This window comes from Heterocephalus glaber, unplaced genomic scaffold (assembly GCF_053883595.1).
Source record: "Heterocephalus glaber isolate CG9 unplaced genomic scaffold, H.glaber_assembly_v1.0 deba00001444, whole genome shotgun sequence".
NCBI lineage: Eukaryota > Metazoa > Chordata > Mammalia > Rodentia > Bathyergidae > Heterocephalus > Heterocephalus glaber.
Window position 1 is genome coordinate 24418258 of NW_028258297.1, and position 19514 is coordinate 24437771.

At 43.0% G+C, this 19514-nt stretch overlaps 1 long non-coding RNA gene across 2 annotated transcripts; it reads left to right on the top strand.

The window, feature by feature from the left end:
- Positions 1–17022: 17022 nt before the first annotated feature.
- Positions 17023–19192, top strand: LOC110349430 (uncharacterized). Of its 2 annotated transcripts, none has more exons than XR_015452341.1 (3): positions 17023–17130; positions 17852–18045; positions 18744–19192. It is a non-coding gene; the product is annotated as an uncharacterized LOC110349430 (long non-coding RNA). The 2 variants fall into 2 exon arrangements; XR_015452342.1 differs by lacking the exon at positions 18744–19192 and adding an exon at positions 18164–18542.
- Positions 19193–19514: the final 322 nt, after the last annotated feature.

Sequence of the window (19514 nt, forward strand, 5' to 3'; positions counted from 1 at the left end):
CCTAGGCTGGGCAACATAGTGACTTAGCAAGACCCTGTCTCAAAATTTAAAAAAAAAAAAAAAAAAGGACTAGGATGTAGCTCAGTGTGAAGGTCCTAAATTTATTCCCCATCCCACAGAAAAGAAGCATCTACTAGAGGTTTCAAGTCTGTGTCAGTGTAAGACTGTGATACCATCAGTAAAAAGTAAAAGTGGGCACGTTAACAAATACCAAAAATTGTGAAGATGAAGGCTTTGTGTTTGAGATTAAGGTTTCAGTTGAATAAATAAAAAGTTAAAAGACAGTTGAAAAGGTGACTACAGACAAGGGAAATGTCAAAGCTAGAGATGAATCTGGGGTTCATTTGCAGAGAAGTTTTACGTGAAGCTATTGCTACAACTAACAGCTAAAATGTACCAAGGGCCTACACAGTGCAAGGTATCCTAAGTACTGTAAATATTATTACCTTTTTTAATCCTCATAATGACATGACTGTCAGCCCCACTTCACAGAGAAACTAAAGTACAAAAGAGTAAGTAAATTGCTTAAGTCACATGACTAGGAAGAGCAGAAGCCTGAATTTGAAATCAAGAACTTTGACTGGAAAGGTTCTTATCTCAACCATGACTGTTCTCTATGTCTGTGTCTGTGTTAGCTTGGGAATTAAAGGAAGGACCTGCAGTGACATTTTGGCATGGAGTGGATCAGAAATGTTGGCTTAGCCCCTGGGGCTGATGGGCCCAGCAGAGGAAATTGGGAAGAAACCTGCAGCATGCACTGAGCAATGATATTAGTAGAGTATAAGCAATTCCTAGGGATGCCCAGAAGCAATAGGGAAGGACCCCAAGTTCCCGAAGAACTACGGGGCAAGGACTCTCACGAGAGAACTTTGCAAGTAAAAAAGAACAGGTCCGGCCTGTGATAATAAACTCACAGAGTCTTTCACTGTATTTGGATGCTTAGTAATTGGTCACTGTGCGTGCATATTAAGTCTTCCTGCTGTTTTCTGATACTCTTATTCCTTGAAGGGCAATCCAGGGCTTGCTCAATGACTGCAATTCAACTGAGATTCACCATTTACTACTTGCAGGTAAACAAGCTGACTCTGCCACAAGCTTCTCCTTTTCTATCAGTGTTATTTCTAAGCTGCAGCCTCCTAAGGTCCTATACATACTAGGAAATAATTACAGTTATCCACAGATAAACAGACCAGAGTGAAATCGGTTTTTCTCCATTAATAAAAAAATTTAGATGAATATTACTTTTGATCAAGGTCACTGAAAGCAAGATGGAAGAATTACAAAATTTATCTGAGAAGTTAGTAGTCAGTTCAGCAGAGATGCAAGTTTGCTAGACTAAGACAAATATTAGAGCAGTATGTGGTCATTTTGTGTCTTTGGAGGAGGAATCCCAATGAGAAACTTAGGTGTGGAAAGACAAGATAACCGCTCCTCCAACCCAAAAGGAAAATAAGCTGCTTATCAGGCATGGTGAGTCTATGGTATATGGTCAGCCTTATTAGCATATCTTAATTGGGAATTAGACTGTCATCGGCAGAACACATTGTAAGTTACAAAACTTGGGAGACAAACAATTCATTTAAATTCCGAATGTACATCTTGTCTCCTACCTTTTCCGTGAAGTGTTTTTGTTCCCTTTTCTTTTCCTTATTCATCTTTCTTTCTTCTACTTTCCTGTTCACTGTCCTAATCCTTCCCTCTCCACAATTATTTTTGTGATGTATTTCCACAATTATCCAGTTATTACTTCATTGCTATTCCTTCTTTCCTTTATATTGCTCTTCCTGTATCTCTCCCTACCATTATTTATTCTCATTCATCTTTTTCATTGTGTTTTCCTCTTTCCTCTCTTCCTCCCTCTTTTCCTTTGTACCTCTCCATCACTCATCCTCACAAGCTTAATCTCACATAAAAATTAATTTATAATAGTGATTTCCTTTGCTGGTTACGAATTCCATTTGTGCAGCTTATCCCCAGGACTCAGGTTTGCATAAGATTGGATGCATCTCCTAGCCTGTTGCTGTAAGCTCCAGTGTTTTGATGACCCTCTCCCTCTTCACACATCTAGAGGAATAACGTTATCCATTATCTCCTCAGAACAGGGACAGGAGGGACATTCCATTCCACTGCATACACACACATTTGTCCATGATGGCATCTTTTTTATGGAAGACACTGTTCACTCCCAGAACCAATGAGATCAGCACCATATCCACAGCCGCATCTGTTAAATGTGTTTCCATTGCTCTGCAGCTGCATAGCTCAGACCCTGGTGGGCAACCCTGCCTCTGAACTTGAGGGAGAATCACACAAGTCATTGAACTTGGTTCATATATAGCCTAGGAATGGGTACAGCAACTACTCCAGATCTGGGGGTAGTACTGGTGGGGGTATGTTTGCTAGAGAATTTAGACTAGAACAGAGCAACTACATATCATAGCATTGGCTGTTAATCTCACAGAGCTGGTTTGGTTGTGAGAGGAATGCTGTGAGATATGAAGTATTTATTTCCCAAGGTACACACAACGCTGTTGGTGGAGGCTATGGTAGTCTACACTGCAGAGCCATACAGAGAGGCTTATATTTGCCAGAAAAATGCTATTAACTATATACTGTCATCTAGGTAGCGTCTGGGACTGCTGGACTAACTCTTCTCAGTTTCATAAAAGCATGAAAGAGCTGGCCGAGGGTGGGTCTCAGGGAGCACTTTGTCCTCCTCCTGCTGAGCCCTGCCAATGCCAAGTTCTAGCTGCATCCCCAAGCCACCCCTGAGCCTCAGCCCAAGGATGAGTTTCAGCATCTCCACCCAATCAGTGCCAAATGAAAAGATGTCCTGGACAGCCCAGGAGAAACCACACTTCATTAGCCTTCAAAGCACCTAAGACCTAGGATTGATCTTGGGTTACTCAGAAACCTCAAGGAACATGAAAACCTGCTATAAATCCACGATTCCAGTGACCAGGAAAGCTTTGTGTGGTCATTTAGAATATGTTGCTCTACACCAGACAAGTCCAGCTCACGTGACCCTAGACAGCTAGTACTCCAGCCCAAGAAGATCATAAACTGTTAACATGACTTTGTGATCTTGGTAATATTTTGCATGACTCAGCTGTGCGGTGCTGAAGCTGGGACTGCAGGTGAGCACAGAGTGCTATACAGAGGAGGTGTACAAAAATGTACACAGGTGTACAAGGGAGGGCAGTACAGGGCTAACCCTACCTCCTTAGCTACCGCACAGTCAGTCCAATTCAAACCCGCATGGATCAGACTTCACATGTGCTTGTATAGCTTGGTGAGTAAAAGGCAGTGATTTGTTAATAATAGCATTTCTTTTTCTTTTTCTTTTTTGAGACAGGGTCTCACTATGTAGCCCAGGCTGACCTCGAACTCACAGAGATCCTCCTGCCTCAGCCTCCTGAGTGCTGGGATTACAGGCATGGTACTCCTGGCAAGACAATAATATTTCTGTCTATCGGCATGTGTGTGTGACTATGAAGACAGGCCTTTATTGTTATTAAGAAGATATATCAGTTTTCCTATTCAGTAATTAAATTTGAGCTTGTTGTCTTCCTACAATAATTTAATAAGTTAAAATAGTCTGTTAGCAGCAGTGATATAGGAAGTGGAGAAATGTACCGAATAGTTTTTTGCTCATGATATTGTTAAGATTACATATGCTACATGGCTAATACTAGAAATGGTGTAATAGAAAGGAAGCTTTGGTACTTATATATATTAACTATCTTATATCTTTTATTTATAAAAGGTGAACACAACAAAATGATCATTAAGAGCCACAAGGAAGTGACTTATGTATCTATGTATCTGATTTATGTATGATTTATGTATCTGGTTACTGAATCCCCCTAACTGTATTGGAGTCACTGGATATTTCTGAGTCCTTTGTCTCAAAATTTATACATCATTGTATCAGTCCTGTTCATCTTAGCTCCTTGTAATATACAGCCTCCTTGGGAAATAAACCAAGGAAATACAAAATTCAACTAAATTTGAAAAAGAAATAGAGTTGTAAGAATACATTCTCCCACACACATGTTAACTAATATTTTAATACTATCAACTTTTACACTTTGCCTTTGATACACCAGAGTGCATAAGCTATTATCCTAACACTCTCACTTTCCTTCTCCTGATAAAAAGGAGATCCTGAAATAATCATGTCCATTATTTCTCTAAGGAGCCAGGTGAGGCTCATGGAATTTCTACATCCACTTTAGAGTAATTATGCATCCCAGGTTCCCAAAGGCAGTTCCAGTTTCAAAGATTCTGTCCCACTGTCTTTATCCGTGGCTTCTCCTTTCTCAGACCGGCCTGACTGAGCTTCAGAAAACATGATGCCCAGTCTAGGCCTTTGCACTTCTCCACCCATTCTGCACACACGAATGACCTCCCATGCCCGTGCCACACACACTGTTGGAGTATATAGGATGCGACATCCTGCCATGGTGGAAATGTGAGCAGTGGTCTGTGGGCACAGGTAACCAAGAGCGTAGAACAGGAGGCAGCACATGGAAGCCCTCGGCCTGTGAGCTGGCTCCAAGAGGCATGGGATTCAACTGCCAGGTAAGAGCAGGGGAGAAGCCTAGTGGGTAGAGAGCCGCTGCAAGGCTTTGGTGAGCACATGCATATTTGTGAGGAGTGGTCATCGTGCTGTGAACACCAGTGCACAGCCATGGGGGAGACAGGAGAGGAGCAGAAGAGAGCAAACCTGGGGAGGTGGGTTAAATCCAGACTTCAAGGGGTCTGGGATGCCAGGCTGAGGAGCTGAGACTTTATCCTTCCTGTAGTTGAATGTTCTTGAGCAAGGTAGTGGGTTGAGAAAATATAGACTTCAGGAAAAGTGACTTTTTACCTGAGGAAGGAAAATATGTGGAGGAGAAGTCAGTTAGAGGCTGATGTCTCACACAGAGGAGGCAGTGGTCCAGAGGAGGTGCCAGGGCCCCAGCTAAGATCAGGCAGAGAGCTCATGGGAGGGTGCAGATTTTGGGGCCAATTGGATATAGAGACCATGATTTCTATGGTGTAGACTTTATTTGAGCTCGAGACTGGAGTCCTTCCTCTTGAAACTACTTGAAAATGAGCCATAAATAGGCCTCTGCTTCAATCACGTCCTCCCAGTCTCCACAATGGGTCTTATCAGAGGTGGCCACCAGGGGGCAGAGGTATTCTAACGACTGCAGTAGAGACCTGAAAAGAAGCAGATACATAAGGTGTAGATGCAAATAATTAGAGCAAAACATAGGTGGGATGAGGCACCATCAAGTAATCTAGGGGGAAACTGAGGACAGAGGTCTGGGATTCTTACACCATTAGGAAATGAGACAAGTATGCAAATTGAGCAACAAAACAGAAAATCAGTTATTGAGTGCCTAATATAGTGCATATCAAGCACATGCTTTTTTATTATTTCTAATCCACACATGAATTACACACAATAGCATACACAGATTCTCATTTTATAGCCAATAAGACCAAGTCTGGGGATTTCATTCACTGAAACGTTTATTGAGCATCTACTATATGCCAAGCACTCTTCAAAGCCCTTGGGATACAGTGAGTGGACAGACTTGAAACCCAGGTGACCTGGGGGAGTGGAGGAATCAGAGACCAAAGGAGAAGACACATGAAGGCGATCACTCGGACACCAGCAGCTGCCAGGAAAGACAAGCCTGGTAGCATGATGGAGTCCAGTGGGAAAGGGCAGCCGGGGACTGGAGGGTTTAACTGGTTGATAAAAGAAAATGACTCTGAGCAGTTGCTGCAGAGTTTCAACCTGACTGCAGAGACTGAGCTGACCAAGTGGAGACCTGGGAAAGAGAATTCTGGGCAGGCAGGGAAGACAGCAGGTCCAAAGGCCCCAGGGAAACAATAATGTTGGCGCCCCTTAGGACAGAAAGCCATCAATGGCAGGAGCTGAGGACAGTGAGCAAGGACATTTGGTACCAGACGCATGGGAGAAGGGGTGGGAGATGATAAGGAACTCGGATTGTATTTTAGCTCACCGGAAATTATTGCCACCTGTGTCCAGACCAGCACCTAACATCTGCAGGGCCTGCAACAAGAGTGGATAGAGAAGTACCAAATGATGTTATCAAGGCCTTCACCATCCACAGCTACAGGTCCAGAAGCTGTCCTGGAAAAGGCACACTTGAGGTCATGTTGCTAGTGACTCGCTGGCTAGTGAAGGGTGTGGTCCAGGGCAAGCGTGGCTCACTGCACTCTGCCTGGCGCAGAATGTACCATTAGAAGCAGAGACAAGGTAGAGCCAGGGTTCAACTGTGGGAGAAAGAATAGGTGAGGAAAGTATACAACTCACCTGTTGCTATGTGACAAACTGCCCCAGGTCTGGTGGCATAAAACACCAATGAATACTTACTATCACTCCCAGTTTCTGTGGGCCAGAGGTCCAGAAGTGCTTGGCTGAGTGGCTCCTGCTCTGGGTCTTTCGTGAGGTCGCAGTCAGGGTCTTAGTGTGGTCACCAGTGGAGCTGATCTCTGAAACTACCTTCCACAGCAAGTGAAAATGAGTATCAAGGGAGTAGACTCTAACTGCTGTGTCTCCTTTTCTCCCCACTGCTGTAGGAATCCCTTACCATCGTTCATTGTAAGACTACACTCAGAAGGCTAAGTCATCATCATCCCAAACTCACACTACTAAGTGGCAGAACTGAGAGTCGAACTGCACAGAATTCTCTTCCTGAGTGAAGAGGTAAAGCACAGGGTTATTGAGGAGAGTTCAGGGTGGTAGAAGGAAAAGTAAGTGAAATGGAGCCAGGATCCTAGCCCCAGTTTAAGCAAATATTTCAACCTCTTTGTGCCTCAGTTTACTTACATGGAACTCGGGACTAATACCAGTACCTACGTAGCAGAGTCATTGAAAGGATGAAATGGATTGACAATTGCAAAATTCGGAGAATGATGGCTGGCCAACTGAGTGATTTTATGAATAAATCAATAAATCAGTAGACACATCAGTGAATCAATAGTATGGACAGCTCTCCTTTGCTTTAAACCTTTCTGAGTAATCCTCTGATCTGAGCTATGCTTTGAAACTTTGATTTTTGTCTGAAAGTCCCAAGGGGACATCTTTGTGAGGATTGCTGTAGGCGAAAACTAGCAATCATTGCAGGTATCTGTTATGAACCCTGGGAGGTTTTTCAGCATGATTTTCTCCTGCTTCCCTGTGAGCCTCCAGAGAAGTTGTCTTTTCCTTTTCATGTTGCCTGAGCGTTGTGCAACATCCAGCTCACAAATACATGAAGGGCACACCCATGTGGTATTAATAATGCCATTTTGGGTGATGATATAATGGCTTCCAGAATCACCAAGAAGACTGCTGGAACCTCTTTCCACAGGCGGGGCTGCTCCACATGGCTGGGTGGGCCCCTCTCCCACTAAGGGCTCCTCTTACCACAGGGAGAGCTATTTTTGACCTTGGGCAGGGAGATGACTAGTTATTTCCAAAGGGTGAGAGAGAACCAGATGGCCATGACCCTTTGGGATAGGAAAAAAATGTGCATGGTGAGAAAAATCATGGACCCTGTTCTAGTTTTGTTCTTAACCATCATCCTAGCTGACTCTGGTGAGCTCATGTTGCCTGCTTTTGGGAAAGAGAGAGGGAGGGAGAGAGAGGGAGGGAGAGAGAGAGAGCACGCCTTAAATGTGCCACCCATAATAATGAAAAGGCACGTGATCTTTATTACCTCAGCAAACCTGCTAAGGGGCTAAGAGCCTTGAGAATCTGGCAATATAACTAAAGGAAGTCAAGATTTAGTTACTCTGCAGCAAAATCACATTTTTACTTAATATCATTTAAAACAAAATGCCATTTTTTAAAAAGGCTATTACAGAATATCAGAATGACCTTGTGAGACTTTTCATGTAATTTTTAACTGATTTGGCTATTTTCTAATTTACTAATAAAAAGGATTATAAGAATATGAGTGTTCCATCTTACATGTTCTTTAAAAGTAAAATTGGATATTTTTCATAATGAAACTGAAAGAGTAAATTGATGACTTTCATTCCTGCTCCCCCCTCCAAAAAAAATCTATTTTTATGAAATGACCTTTGACTACCTCATTTTTTAAATGAGCTCAAGAGTGATGTTCACCAGGGCATGAGCACAGTAGAGATGTCTTGGCATAAGAGCTGTGGCATCCCTGGTGGCTTGCAGCAGGCAGTTTGCCAGCTTCCGATTTCCAATCCCTGATCTCCCCAGGGCAGCCTTCTCCGCTGCTGAAGGGTTGTGAGGCCTACCAACAGAACACCAATCTTTCCCTGACATCTAGTGTCAGCATGGGAAATGACAGGCCGGGAAGCACACCTTCCTGAGGACAAAAATGCTGACCTTTGTTACCTGGCCTGACTGCATCTCCCTCAGGCCTGCCTCTTGGTCCAGAAGCCCCCAGGGTCCCTCAGAGGAGCAGATGCAACTCCACCCCTGCACTTAGCCGGGGACAGAAGGTACAAAGAGGCAGTGCAATGTGAAAAGGCATCATTGTCCTTATTGTAGAGACCCTGTGCTGATCAGAGAGCGATAGAGCATCTCTGTGTTTGTTTACCTCTTGGTTAAAAAGAAATCAGAAATCATTGCTTATATCTTGATAAACTGCTTCATTCCAAGGTCCTCTCCAATCCCTCCCCTCCGCCTTCACATATGACCTTTTTATTCTTGATTTTTCTGGCATATGGAATTTACACAGAATGCACAATATAGGTCAATTGATGCCAATGTCCAAAAATTTTAAAAAGTGGGACTAGCTTCTAGCTTTTGTTTCTCAGCACTTGCCAGGACCAGGACATTGGATTTTTGGCGGGGGGGGGGGGGGGGTCACTGGGTCCCTCTAACATTGCACTGCATTAGATGGCATCATTAATGTGTTTGAGGAGCCGTCTTTGCTCTGAAGAAGCATTTGCTAGTGCCGTACTTTCAACAGTGCTGCAGCAAGAGCAGCTCTGTACTGCAGGGGAGGTGAAGAAATTGGAATCATCTGGGAAAACAGGCGAGCCAGGGAGGGGCAGGCAGGAACAGGCACCTTCCTGAGAATCAGAGCCATTCCGGTCAAGCGAAGGAGGGCACCCTCCTCCTCCTCCGGGCAGCCCAGAGAAATCATTCCAGAAGTGTTGAAATTTATTATGACCACCCATCTCCTTAGATTACACACAACTTCCTCAGGAACTCATAGCAATATAACAGTATTGTCTGCCAAGAAATTTCCTCCCAGGTAACCTTGTGTTCCTGAAATCTCAGAACAAGTCCATCCTTTCTTCACCAAAAGCCAAACTTCCTGTATCTTTTTTATTTATCTCATTCATTCAACAAATGTTTACTCGGTGCTTAGTGTGAACCAGGCAGTGAGGTGGCTTCTTGGGAAAGACTGAAGGAGAAACACAGGACCAGCCCTCAAGGTACTTACAGTCAAGGGAAGCACAACCCATGTTAATTAGATGGTGTCTCAGGAGTCCAGGCTCTGCCCTTCAGTTGCCTCTCCCAAACCATCAAAGCGTCATTTCTTTGCCTTAAATCTCTGAGGTCTGTAATGCTTGACCTCTCTCTCTCTCTCTCTCTCTCTCTCTCTCTCCCTCTCTCTGCCTCCCTCTCTGGTAAGCACTGACCCCACCCTGTGCTCACTCACAGGTGGGATTATAGTTACCCAGCTGAGCCTGCAGTCCAAAGGCAGCCAAGGTGGAGGGCAAGAATTGCCAGCTCCCCTGTAATTGATGCCCTAGATCAGTGGTAGTGAACTTATGTATGGCACACGTGCCACAACAGGTTGTTTATATCATTGAAAGCTCTAAAAGGTTCGCTGCCACTGCCCTAGGTTGTGGGAACTGTGGTACACTTGTTCTCTCTGCAGTCTCGACTCAGGATGCTACCAGGGAGTTTTTCCTAGAAGATGCCACATGGCTGACTTGGGTGAGCACCGGAAGTGGCATATGCATGTGCGACAGACCAGCTGCAGGAGTCATGGCCCTTAAGGTCTGATGAAAACCTGAAGGTTTCTAATCATCAGCTTGATCAACAGTAACAAGGAGAGCGTCCTAACAGCAGGCTTATTAGCATGCATTTCAGGACTCCACTCCTTTCTTTTTTAAAAAAAAGGGGGGGGGGCGTGTATAATAAGGGAAAAGTGGGAAAACCAACAAATACTACAGGGTAACAAATCCCATAAATACAACAAAAATATCTCTGAAGACGTTTTGTCTTTTATTAGTTTGGGGGAGTGAAATTTCAAGTTAATCTATGTAAATATCTGACTTGGTAGGGGACACAGTGAAGTTGTCTAAAAACATAATGAGGATTGTTACTGACTTCACTGGAAGAAATGGCTTTTCAAAAGTTCTTTTTTATTTCTGTTTTTCAAATTTGGAGATTCAGGAAAATATGTGAGCCAAGGACTGCTGGAAAGGACTCTGCTCTTGAAACTTAGTATTAGAGGATTTTTAAGGATTTTTTTTCAAAGCAGAGTTTAGCTTTTTATTTAACTTTCATCCATTTTGTGATCCAAAGGCTGTCCTTTCAACAAAACAACCTACGCTAGTTATCATTAGAAAAGTTAGATAAATTTAACAGAAGGAAACTCAGATAGCACCACAGTGAATTACCAGTTACGCTTTTAATTGGCCTGATATATATCCTCACATGTTTACAACATATATGACAAAGATAGAAACTCAGTCCCTCAGGGAGAGAAGAAATGTATAAACAACAAAAGTTCAGATAGCGTGATTGGAAAAACAACATCTGTCCTTCTCATCAAAGGCTTCTCATAATTCACTAGGGTAGCAGCAAGTATTGATTTCTGCCCTTCAGCTTCCTGAGCGGCCATTTATCACTGTTCACCACCCAGAGACTCATGTCAGGAAAGCACTGCTCATCAGGTTTCTTCATAACAACCCATATATATGGAGCAACGGAGAGGTCGGTTAGCTTCATTAGGGCACCATGATGCCTTCCTCAGCCAATGAGTGCTCAGAATCTCCTAGGGCCCAATTTTTCTCTCCCAGCCACATAGTACATTCTATAGAAGGATCTGGTAGAAATCCTTTCCTTATATCTGGCTCCCCTCAATTTTTGTTGTCATTGTTGTTTGGCATTATAGAAACTTCTATGCTGCCTGTAAAGAATTTGTTTGAGAAGTCAACTAAAATTTATATGTTAAAACAGTAGCTAAAACTGGGCATGATGCCACATACCCATAATCCCTGCACTCTGGGAGGCAAAGATGGGAAAAGCACAATGTCGAGCCCAGCCTCGGCAACTGACTTAGTGATTTAGCAAGATTCTGTGTCAAATAAAAAAAATTTTAATTGCTGGAGATGTAGCTCAATGTGAAGACCTTAGGTTCATTCCCCAAAACACAAACACATACACACACACACGCACAAATCAGTAGCCAAATCTCCAATTGCTTCACTAAAAGCACCCCAAAGATGTTCTTGTTTCCACACAGCCTCATGTTCAGCCACAAATAAAGTCTACTTCTCATGAAACTCATTTAACCGAGTGAGTTAGAATCATAGGGCTGAAAAGAGTTTTGAAAAATCATCTGATAAAACCCCAAGCCATCAAAAAAAGTTCAATATCTAAAGCTTCAGTGAAAAATAAGTTTCTTCCTCAGCAAAAAGTTCAAAGGACTGGTAGAGGCTGCCTGGGATTCCAAATGGAAGATTTGGGAGATGGTTCTAACTTACAGGAAACAGTGTTGAGATTAATTAGTGCTGGGAAAGGGAAATTTCCCAGACCAAGCATTTTCTCTTCTTTTAGGTTCACTCCACAATTTTTCCCCATCATCCATTGTCAGGTTATATCTTTCTGTTAACCACCCCCTTATAAAAACCTGTCCAAATCATATCCCCACCTTAGTTTTCTCTTCTGGAGACAACAATAAAGCTTTTCATCTTTCATCCTGGACCTATTTTCCAACCCTTTAATCATCTTTGTTGCCTATTTCTTTAGTCGTACCGATTTCTTCACATCCCTTTGAACAGCAGTGATCAACACTGAGCAGAGTACTCCAACTCAGACCATAACCTGACTAATTCAGAACATAAAGGGATTATTGCCTCTCGTCTTTGTATTTCTTCATACCTCTGGTATCACATGGACTTTTCCATATATCACTGGGCCAAACTCTGTTCCAGGTCATCCCAGATCTCTCATTGATGAGACGTGTTCAGAAGTTCAGCATCAAAGCAAGACTCCCATAATGTCTCAAAGAAGTATCCATTTGGAGGATACGAAATTTCAGGCAAAAATAAAATATATTTTTCAAAAGAACAAAAGACAACTATTTTAAAAACAAAAATAGATGTTAAAAATGGTTGAAAAGGGAAATTTAGTAAAAGGAAATATTTTTGAAAGGCGAATCTAAGCAAATCAGATATTTTAAACAAGAAGTTTCCAAATCCAAGAGTCTCTCAGATCCATGCCCTCTACCACAGGGTCCGGGTTGGAAGCAACATAAACAGAAAATGGGATGCTAATTTGAGGATGTTAAAATTGGCAAGAAGACAGCTGATTTCACACAGGTATAAGGAAAAAGTCAATCTCAAGTAAGATGACCCAGGATGATAAATGTACACAGAAAAGTCATAGTTCAAACATGGTCAATTGGCAGTCTCTCGGGTATTTTCAGAATCTCCAGGATAACTCTGGAAAGGAGCCCTTCAAGATTATCCCAAAACATCTTTAGACTTGATACCCAAACGGTTAGCTGGCTTTGGTACTTAATAGTCCAGCTCTGACCTTATCCTCCTCCCCCTCAACACTTCCTCCTGCTTACTGGTTTCATTCATGGTTCACCAAAGTCATCTCGTGCCATCAGAATGAATGCCTTCTCCCTGAAATCTCTCTGAATCACATGGTGTCTAACTCATGGCTTCTGTATTCGTCTCTCCTGTTTCCATTCCACTCATTTTGTCCAATTACATCTCTTTTACTTATCCACTCAACTACTGCAATAAGTGCCCTACTGTCCCCTACCCTTTTCTCTCCGCCTGGAATCCTCTCTCTAATCTGCCAAATTCTTCCCTTCAGACACACTCCAATTATGTCACCCCTTCAATCAAAAACATTTTATCACTTCCCACTACCTCTCCAGATTAGTGTAAAACTCCTGACTTTGGGTATCAAAACCGCCTGCCGTAGAGATCTAAAACTATTTTTCAAACTGAGTCAATTGCTTCAGCCAGCTTTTCCATCTCTGTGATTTTTCTTGACCCATCTTTCAACTTCCAACTTTTTTACAACTTCCAAAATTTCATTCACTCATTGAGCTCATTTTAAATACATGTTCCCATGGGGCACAGCTGAATGAGAACTAGGGCAGATCGTTCTAAAGCATGGTCCTTCTTGCCTGGGTCTAAGGGTTACCTTCAGGAGAGAATCCACAGACAGTTGCAGGAGCACTTGTGAATGTCATCAATTTTATGAAAAAAAATATATGTGTACATCTTTATGAAGAAAAACTTTTATCAAATTTAATGACCCTAAAAATAGTAAGAAATATCTATGTGGAGATGGTTTTCCTCCCTTCTTTCAGCACTGATGGCTGGCCATGAGCACTAGAATGACTTCTACCCCTTTTGACGGGAAGCACTATAGGGCTGGGCTTCTGTCATCCACCATGGAATGCCTCAGGGCGCTCCCCAACACTTCTCCCACAACAGTCCTGAACACCTGCTCATTGCCAGGCATCGTGTTAAACACTGAGGGTGAGGAAGTGAAAGGGTCTTGCTCTTGTGGAGCTCACAGTCTATAAGGAAAGCACACAGTTAAACCCACAACCGAAATGTTTGGGGGAAATGGTCTGCTGGAGAATGCACGTGTGTTGTTATGTAAACATGGACAAAGCTCATCTCAGCAGGGCAGTCAGGCCACCCCATCCATGATGATGATGAATTGCTGAGTCCGGAGGAATCAGAAGGGGGCAGCCAGATGCCTGAGGAAGGGAGGAGCTTCAGGAAAGAGGAACTAGTGTGTGGGGTGACACACGACACACGTAAAACGCGGCATATATGGTATGTTTTAGCACAAGGATAGAGTGACCATGGGGGGAAAGGGGCAGAGACAGTCATGTGTAGGATTCTGAATTTTATCCTGAACATGATGAGGCCAGGATTAAAAGCAAAAGGGTGGTATGCTCGTATTTGCATTTTAGGAAAATCATTTTTTGCAATAGAGCAGTGAATTCCGAGAGCCTATTCAGTGACTTTCAGTAAATACTACAAGTCTAAACTAAGATCGCAGCAAAGGGCATGAGAAGAAGAGGAAAGAGTCTGGAGATATTTGGAAGTTGTAATCAATGAGAGACAGTTACTAACTGGATGGGAAGAAGGAGGAGAAGGAGGAATCCCAAGTGACACTTGATACTCGGGTCTCTGGTCTGTGCAGCTAAATCACGGTGGTTACTTCCTGAAACAGGGAAGGCTGGAAATGCAAGAGGTGCACAAATGAGTTCAGTTCAATTCATTTTTCTAATGGTCCTGGACCCAGAAAGTGGGTCTGAATCAAAATGCAGATTTGGGATCCATCACAAGATAGGTGGTCACTAGCATGTGAACTTTAATGTAGTCACCCATACGGAAGACAGAAGAAAGCACAAGCTAAGAGTGTTCACTGGGCTTGAGAGTAGTAAGTTACCATTGGCAGACCCTTGGGAGGGTCAGCACTTTGGAGGGCTGAAGGCAGACACAGGGGGACTGGGTAAGACCACAGAGAAAGTGAAGAGTGAGACAGGGAGCCCACATTGCAGGCCAGGTAGGAGGGGCCTTCTCCAAACCTGAGCTTTCATGGCTCTGCTCCAACCCTCGCAGCCACACCCCCACCATGAACAAGGAGTCCTGGGTGTTGGGGTTAAAGGAACACCCTCACTTGCAGCCTGCCACTCCTTCTAGACTGTATTTGGATCATCCAGAAGCACATGACCACCTGTCCAAGGGTCACTTGCTGTGCTCACTTCTGGCCCCCTTCCCTGGGTGAGTCATACAGAGGCAGACCCATGCTAATGAAGTGTATGTGCTCCTAGCCCAAGGACAGCCAGGAACTAGCCCTTTGCAGGATGAGAAAAGGAGAAGACTAGCCTTAGAGGGGTGTGCTGGAACACTCCTATATACACACTTAAGGTCCCTTAGGTTGATGGATAGAGCAGAGAAGTGAACAATCGGGACAGCAGGCTGTCAGCCAGAAGCCCAGCCCAATTCCAACATGGAAAACCATGTTCTCCCTCAGAACTCCAAGGAATTTTACATTGGATCCTGATCCTCACAATGTATTTACACATGGTGTGCGGGCCTCTGGGTGTGCTCTTATTCTGGGCCCCACAAATGTTAGGATAGGCCTGGGGGAGGCAGAGACAGTAAACCATACGTTCAAGAAGAAATGGCAAGAGATGGAGTATTAGAGAAGAAGGGAATGGTTTTTTGTTTGTTTTCTTTTGCTTTCTAAGCTTACGCATAGAATGTTTCCACGGAGAAAGTGGTTAGAGATTCAGAGGAAAGGGAAATTTACCTATGGAGCATCCCTGAGGAGCTAAGAGAGCATGGAATTCAAAAAACTGGTGGAGGTGGGTGGTAGCTACAGAAAGAAGGGGTAACATTTATCACCCTGAGTCAAGAAGAGCAGTTCTAGGGAGTAGGAGGTCTAGGCCAAGGTCAAGGAATGGATGACTAAAATGAACTTGACCCAAACAATTAATAATTGCTTGCATTTACCTTTTATCTCTCTCTCTCTCTCTCCAGAGGCTCTGACAAATATTAACTACAATGAGAAGTATAGAATTTGAATTACTGTAGGGAAAGGTATTAGTAGAATGGGTTCTGGTAGACCACCTTGAAGTGCATTCCATAATTTGGTTTATGGAAAGAAACCTGGATTTAAATGTTTCTGCCAGAATGGTTTTAACATTTCTAAAAACAAGATGACTAAGTGTCAGATTAATTAGTGTAATGTATTTCACTCGTAAAGTCAGTGCTATAATTCTCAAACTTAACTGCAGTGCTTGGTTACCTCAAGAGCATTCACAAAACTGTACCAACACACTCAAAACAGGTTTAATTTTTATTCATTTTCAAAACTATAAATACATATCTGCCCTATATTTGCATTTTATAAGACATAGGAACAGTTGTGAAATCAAACTGGAAATACTAAGACTTCAAAGGGCCCCAAAACCTGTAAATTATAATATTAAGGAGCTGGAATCATCAAAAATTCCATCATAAACTGAATTCACCTACTGATATACTAAGACAAGTGGGAGAATTAACATTGATTTGGGACCATAAGGTTAAGGGAGTGAAACAAACAGCCCTAGTTTAACAGCCAATTTACTAAGTTACATATTTATCCATGCAGACAGAGTCAGGCTAAACAGCAGGTTCCCCAAAATCTGATGGCAACGTGAACATGGCAGGCAAAAGCCATTCCTTGCCCTAAGAAAGCCGGGTTTTCTCAGTCAGGACCTACGTGCCCTTCCAACACCCCCTTCAGATCCTCTCCTCTTTCTATGAAAGATTTGAGGGGCAACAGAGGGCTCCAGAATTTAACTTGGATCCCACTAGAAATAAGTTTAGTGATTTTTAAGTTTCCAAGCTAGACTCCTAAAGTCTTTTTATCCTAGATCATAAGTAGAGTACTTCTAAATATTCCCTGTGGAAAGATACAATCTGAGTTCCAAGTAAACATTTTAGAAAAATAACATTTGCCATCAATCTATTCTTAAACCAGAAAGAGCTCTACAATCTATTTTTCCTCATCAACCTCCCTTGTTCGGTTTCTCTTTTAATATAATAAAGTCCAAAATTTGTCGTACGTAGGCAGTTGTTCTTGGATTGGGGCTCACTTAGTAGACTTTTGCAGGGCAGCATTTCACCTGCAGACTGAGTCTGAACCACCACAGGAATGTCCACGGTGACATCACCACGGCAGTGATGGAAGCATCCATTATTACCACCCTGATGCCAGCATAAAGCACAGGTTAGAGAGGCTATGGATGTAGGGAGGGAGGTTGTTGGATGTGCCTCCCCTGCAGGTATTTGAATACAAGACAATGAAGGCCTGAAACAAAGGACTGGGATTTGGGGCAAGGACATGTTTGTTGGCAAGTACGAGACACAGTTCAACCAATACACTCATACAGATTGGAGCTAATGACTCAAAGGGCAGGATAGGGTCCCAAGGGAGGGCTGAAGCCCTGAAAATCCTTCTATCCTGCCCCAGGTAGTGATGACCCAACTTCTCTCTGTCCTCACAAAGCCTTCTTCCATTCTCTCTAGGCAGATATTAAGACTTAGTCCCAAACTAGACTGCAGGCTGAAGGGAGATGGGAAACTTGTCTAGTTCATCTTCTATACCCCCAGCATTTAGGGACAGGATGAAGCCCCCCAGCAGTTCATGGATACCTGTCTCATTGGTCACCCTTTGCCCCAGGAGTTGGCCCCACATGGCAGAAATAAGATCAGGCAGAAGTCTCCTTCCCTTGAGCCCCACTTCCCTACCTGCTGCTTGCTCTGGGAAATGGATTTTCCTCTGAGAAAATGAGTCACTCTTCTCAGAATTCACACCAAAATTTCCAGGAAATTTTCTTTTTTTCATCCCACCTCTCTTCACTGTTCTCCTTGATTCCCCAGAATTGAGCCCATTTTTAAGCGCATTCATTTTCTGCTAGCGCACTTTATCTGAATTTTGGTATATTTTAGCTATTCCTTAGCAAACACAGGAGGGAGCTCTTTATTTTGTTCAAGTATGGAGTCCTGCTCAACTTCCTCTTAATTTACATTTGTCTACTTTCAAGACATTTCTGAATTATTTTTCTATGTTCAAAAGCTAGTGGAGTTCTTCAAAGGGACTGTAATGGCTGAGCCCAAAGCAGAGAGATACACTTGTCTACCATTTGGCACCTCAAGTTTATAACCTTGTGGGATGAATACACTAGCATGTGCCTGTGAGCCCCATCCTTGAGGGGCAAAGGAGAGCTCAGTATCTTATTTCTTTATTATCGTCATCCAGACTAATTTCAAGTGAGTATTTACTTAACCACTTTAATTCAATTTGACTGTACTTATGGCATTCAATCCAACACATATTTATTAAGCTCCTCTATCAGAAGGATTCTGACACCTTTCGTTCCTTTCACAGGATATCCAAGCTCTTCTTGCAACATAACCCTCATGTCTTGCTATATCACTAACTAAAAGACCCAAGTGTCAACTATAAAGATTTTTGTTGCTTGAGCTCATTTCTGAAAATGTACAGTAAGCCAGTATCTTATCCTTGATAAAAATATTCCCTCCATGATGGGAACATTAATTTTATGTGGCAATTTGGCTGGGCCATAGTTCCAGATATGTAGCTAAACATTATTCTGGACATTTCTGTGAATAAATTTCTATATGAAGTCAATATTTAAATCAATGGATTTTTAGTAAAATAGATTGCCTTCCAAAACATGAGGGAGCCTTCTCCAATCAGTCAAAGCCCTGAACAGAATTTTAAAAAAGGCTGACGTCCCCAAGCAAGAGGGTATGCTGCACTGGACAGTTTTCTGGATTGAAAGCCTGAGTCCCTTTCCTGTTGGCCCACCCTACAGATTTCGGCCTTATGTGCCTCCATAGCCATGCAACCCAATTCTTCAGAATAAACCTTTTTCTATGCATATCCACATCCTATTGGTTCTATTTCTCTGGAGAATCCTAATACATCCCCATTCACCACCCAGGGTGTTGAAGAAGAAAGGATAGGAGAGGAAGTCTTGGACAGGGCTTGGAGTTTTTTGGAGGAGTGATTAAATGCCTTTCTGGGGAAGGGCTAAAGGTATGTTTCATGATGGGCCACTGTGAAAACCAGGGGAGAAAGGTGGACCTCTTGTGATACTGTCCCAGAAATAGTTTAGGAAATGATTTGGGGCCTCTAAGAAGGCATCAAGATTCAATGCAATTTGATCAATTGATTTAAAATATGTTGAAGTTTTATTTTTAGGCTCCATGGTGTTATGGCCTATATCTAGATGTCCCCATAACGCCTCGTGCACTCATAGATGGGGCTTTGGGGAGGTGACTGGGTCATGAGTGTGACAGTGGATTAGTCTACTGATGGATTTATAGCTGGATGCAATATTTGGAGGCCAATGCTGAGGATTTAGTTCAGTGGTGCTGATGCCTGCCTCGAAAGCACAAAGTCCTGAGTTCGATCTCTGGTACCAAAATATATATATATATATTGGAAGGCCAAGCCTGGTGGGAACAGGTGGGTCACTTTGGGCATGGTCACCATTGGCATGGCCTGGGTATATCTCCTTCCTCCTCCCTTAATCCACCTCTGCTTCCTGCCTGCCATGCCATGGACTGTTTCTCCTCCACCATACCTTTCTACCATGCTGCCTTGCCTTGGAGTCAGCCAACTATGGACTAAAATCTCTACCAACTGTGAGGCAAAAGAAACCTCTCCTCCTTTAACTTGTGGGGGTCAGGTATTTTGTTCCAGCAATGAG